Source organism: Manis pentadactyla, chromosome 9 (genome assembly GCF_030020395.1).
Source record: "Manis pentadactyla isolate mManPen7 chromosome 9, mManPen7.hap1, whole genome shotgun sequence".
Classification (NCBI taxonomy): Eukaryota; Metazoa; Chordata; class Mammalia; order Pholidota; family Manidae; genus Manis; species Manis pentadactyla.
In genome coordinates, this window is record NC_080027.1 from 46,751,682 (window position 1) to 46,756,774 (window position 5,093).

Consider the following 5,093-nt stretch of genomic DNA (forward strand, 5'->3'; position numbering starts at 1 on the left):
AGAGAATATTTTTAACATTTCACCATTAAACATAATGTTTGCTCTATGTTTGTGGTAGATGTCCTTATTTAACACCTTTCATTGTATTCTCGGTACATCATTTTATGAATCTGTGTTGAATTTTTTTCAAATTAAGTGATGATTTTTATTGCTTGGAGCACATAGACAAATTTATGTAACCAGGGCAGAAGCTGTGGATGACTTATATTTCCAGTTGGGGAGGAAGTCTTGTTTGGTTTTATAATATCAAGCAAGCTGGTGAATATGGCTCTCTTTCAGAATCAGAAAAATATGAAATTCTTCACAAATTTGCATGTCATTTTTGCAGGAGGGCCATGCTAATCTTCTCTGTGTCCTTCCTGTTTTGGTAGTCTGCTGCCAAAGCAAAGCAAGTACTGTGCTGAATTTTCATCAGATATTTTTCTGCATTTCACTTTATGTCTTGGCTTTGACTGGAAGGATCAAATTTTGCTTATATCTCTTTTAATCTCATTTTCAGCTGTGGTTACTTGATTTTGTAGGTTTTAATTGTGATATTTCTGAGATCCATGGATTGTAACTGCCCTGATGGGTTGGTTTATGGTTTGCATCTGCCTGAGTCCCAGAGGGTTCAATGTACAGGGACATTTTCTATTTTAACATATCAGTTTTGAGCTAAACCAAGAAGACTACACATCTACATGTCACACAGGCTTGAAGTTTCAGCTCCTAACGGGTGATCTCATTACACATCCATGGTCCTAGGAAGGCAGAAAGTATCTTCACTTTGACTTCACAGGGTATAGTATTTCCTAATCTCCTTTAATGTGGGATGAGGGGAACGTTCTTGAAAGCACTGGTCTTCATATGGGGAATCAAATCTAACCTTCCCAATTTGTAGTGGTCTGAAGACTCACCTGCACTCTTACATTAGATTACATTAGCATTGGTTCCAGACTTCAAATACCTGTGTGTGGGCCACAAATCCTCATGGCCTATAGAATTAATAACTCATATTTGACACTCGCTATCTGGTTTTCTTACTCTGTTTCTGGGATTGGAAGTCTCACATTTTTTCCCTTATTGCTCAATTCCGTAGTTTCTAATCTTTTGTGCATAATTTCCATTCATTTGAATTGAGAGGTTGAGTAGTTCGGTCTATTTGAATTAAGACCAAAAACACCATCACAGTTCAAACCTGTGAACTCACAACCTAATTTAGGAAAAAAATATTACCAATATACTTGGCCAACCGTATACCCTTCCACAATCACCTGCCTCTTTCTCCCTCATCCCCAGAGGATTATTTAGTCTCTCTTCTGTTATTTTAATCTAATTTAGCATCATCCTTGCCTTCTACCCACTAGAAGTGAGTAGTAATGTCCCTGGCTCCACTAGTTGTTACACTAAAAAATGTCTATGGACATTGCCAAATATCCCCTGGGGGGGCAAATTGCCCCAGTTGAGAACCACTGTTCTCAGCTATTGAATCTCTTAGTTGTTTGCAATTAAACATAAAAAAAAGTCTTCTCATTACAGGGCTTTATTCCAGTGTCCTTTTTCCTTTCCAGCCTGGAGTTAGTGCAGTGTAGTATAAAGAGCACAGGTTTTCATGCTTGAAACTTTGGAGGCCATGTCTTAAGAAATAACTCTGCAAGGGTGGCAGAAACGAAGCTCACAGTCAGTTCTACTCACAGGATTTATGAAACATTCAAAAGCATAAGAGACTTGCAGAGCCAAAGGACATATTTGAGTTAGTTTGGCTGCTTGGCATCCCCCTTACTTATATTATGGGAAATGTGCACAAGTTGGTCAGTGCCAAGTGGGGAATTCACCAGGTATAAAATGCACCCAAGAAAGGTACATACACCAGATTATTTATGGCACTCAGCAACCCTTGGCCACACTCCCTGAAACAACTTCCTTATAGAGGAAAAATAGTGATTCTGTCACTCAGTAAGCCACATTATCCAGAGTCAAATATCTGAAATTTTTGCTACACCATATTTTGCCATCTTTTCTTGGCATCTACACCACAGATAATTCAACATCACCTCATTGGCATTTGCACTGTAGGTCCTAGAAATTTTTAATGTCTAATATCTAGTTTTATGGACAAGATTTGCTATGTTTACCTCAGCCCCAAACAATTAACTTTGGATTTTTGCTGTGAAATTTATTAGGGGATAGGATGATAGTGCATTTGGGTTGGATTTTAGAAATGGGAACCACCTGAGTATTAGAGTTCAGTGACTGAATTATCCTTTCTCAGGACATTTCTTCCACATCTACCTCCCATATCTTCCTTCCAGGTTCTCAGATTAGTCATCTGGAAGAGAGATAAAGGAAAAGGGATGACTTTGCCATGCACTCTCTAGAGGCATGAATGAAGGTCAGGCTTGTGCAAATTCTCATTTCCCTTAAAGTCATTCCCTCTGTTTTTCTTACCCTTAAGTGAACATTCATTTTGTCCCAGTACCTTGTTTGTCTCTGGACCTTCAAGCCTAGACTAAGGAAATAACAGGTGTATTTCAGTCCTTGCTCCATGGTCCTCCCACTTCTTTCTCGTTTTCTCTCCCAGGAACTCTTCCATACACAGATGGGGGATAATAAGAGTAAATAATTATCTTTTCTAAACATTTCAGTAAATCTTAACTGATCACCTAAGTGTGAGGCCCTGTGTTAATAAAACAGAAATATGTGTGAAAAAACTGGCCATTGCCCACACAATCTGTATTTTTTAAAAATTATTTTTATTTTGGTATCATTAATGTACAATGAGCAACATTATGGTTATGAGACTCCCCCCATTATCAGGTCCCCATCACATATCCCATTGTAGTCACTGTCCGTCACTGTACTAAGATGCTATAGAATCACTACTTATTTTCTCTGTGTTATACTGCCTTCCCTATGCACACCCCTATATTATGTGTGCTAATTGTAAGGCCCCTTTTTACCCCTTATCCCTCCTTTCCCACCCATCCTCCCCAGTCCCTTTCCCTTTAGTAACTGTTAGTCCATTCTTGGGTTCTGTGAGTCTGCTGCTATTTTCTTCCTTCAGTTTTTTCTTTGTTCTTATACTCCACAGATGAGTGAAATCATTTGGTACTTGTCTTTCTCCACCTGGCTTATTTCACTGTTGTTGCAAATGGTAGGATTTGTTTTCTTCTTATGGCTGAATAATATTCCATTGTGTATATGTACCACATCTTCTTTATCCATTCTTCTACTGATGGACACTTAGGCTGCTTCCATTTCTTGCATATTGTAAATAGTGCTGTGATAAACATAGGAGTGTCTGTGTCTTTTTCAAACTGGGCTGCTGCATTCTTAGGTTAAATTCCTAGGAGTGGAATTCCTGGGTCAAATAGTATTTCTATTTTTAGATTTTTGAGGAACCTTCATACTGCTTTCCACAATGGTTGAACTATTTACATTCCCACCAGCAGTGTAGGAGGGTTCCCCTTTTCTCCACAACCTCACCAACATTTGTTGTTTGTCTTTTGGATGGTGGCCATCCTAACTGGTGTGAGGTGATATCTCATTGTGGTTTTAATTTGCATTTCTCTGATGATTAGCAATGTGGAGCGTCTTTTCATATACCTGTTGGCCACCTGAATTTCTTCTTTGGAGAAGTGTCTGTTCAGCTTCTCTGCCCATTTTTTCATTGGATTATTTGTTTTTTGTTTGTTGAGGTATGTGAGCTCTTTATATATTTTGGATGTCAACCCCTTGTCGGATATGTCATTTATGAATATATTCTCCCATATTGTAGGATGCATTTTTGTTCTACTGATGGTGTTCTTTGCTATACAGAAGCTTTTCAGTTTTATATAGTCCCACTTATTCATTTTTGCTTTTGTTTCCCTTACCCGGGGAGATATGTTCATGAAGAAGTTGCTCATATTTATGTCCAAAGATTTTTGCCTATGTTTTTTTCTAAGAGTTTTATGGTTTCATGAATTACATTCAGGTCTTTGATCCATTTTGAGTTTCCTTTTGTGTATGGGTTTAGAAAATAATCAAGTTTCAATCTCTTACGTGTAGCTATCCAGTTTTGTCAACACCAGCTGTTGAAGAGGCTGTCATTTCCCCATTGTATATCCATGGCTCCTTTATCATATGTTAATTGGCCATATATGCTTGGGTTAATGTTTGGAGTCTCTATTCTGTTCCACTGGTCTATGGGTCTGTTCTTGTGCCAATATTGAAAGAAAAGGAGCGACACACAGCAGCAATTCACCGGAGAATTCTGCTTTATTAGGGAAAGGTGCTGGGTTATATAGGAAGGGGCATGGGGTGATTGTGGTGTTACTTCTACGGGGCTGGTGGCTATTGGCTAGGTGCTAGGATTAGGGGGGCGAGGGGTGATTGGGCTTCAGGTGGCGCCGGCGGGAACCGAGGACCCAGAAGAGAAGCAGGAGGTTCACCATCTTAGAGGTGGGGGCCCTTCATTCCCCCCTTTCTCCTCTATGGGGTTGTGGACGTTGCTTTCTCTCTGACTGCTTCCTGCTGAACGGGGGCGGAGAAGGGAGTGAGGGCTTGAGGACAGGGAGGAAAGGGTTGATAGGACTCCCCACAGTAAGGACGAGTAGATGTGGACTTCTTCAGGTTGGAAATCAATGAAGGTTCCCTGTAACTATAGGTTGAGGACTTGTTGATTCCAATGGTGCCAAGAGGATACGGGTGCCAGAAGCCAGGCGTCTGCGGCCATTGTTTCCAGGAACAGTTTCCAGTGGAGAGGGGTCCATCTCAGCGTGTGGTGAGGAGGTTACGTGAGGGTGAGGGATCTTCTGTGGCTAAAAGCTGGTAGTTCCTGAGTAAAAGCTGGTTGAAAGTCTGATTAGAGATTTTACCGACTTGGGATTTGATAAACTTTACTATACAAGGTAAGAAGAGACAGGCGAGAAGAATGATTATTATAGGGCCTGCAATGGGCCACAGCCAGGTGAGGAAGGGGTTTGTTAGTATTGAAGTGAATGGGTTGGAATTGGAAGCAGAGTGGAGGCTGGAGGCAAGGTTGGTGAGTTTGGTAATGTCAGTTTCTACAATGCTGGAGTCGTTGATGTAATAGCAGCACTCTTCCTGAAGGAAGACGCAGGTGCCGCCCT

The 5,093-nt window shown here is 40.5% G+C and overlaps 1 non-coding gene across 1 annotated transcript; it reads right to left on the bottom strand.

Annotated features, from left to right (window-relative positions):
* Nucleotides 1-285: 285 nt before the first annotated feature.
* LOC118914923 (U6 spliceosomal RNA) lies at nucleotides 286-391 on the bottom strand. The gene has a single exon (XR_005025803.1). It is a non-coding gene; the product is annotated as a U6 spliceosomal RNA (small nuclear RNA).
* Between the last annotated feature and the right edge of the window lie 4,702 nt (nucleotides 392-5,093).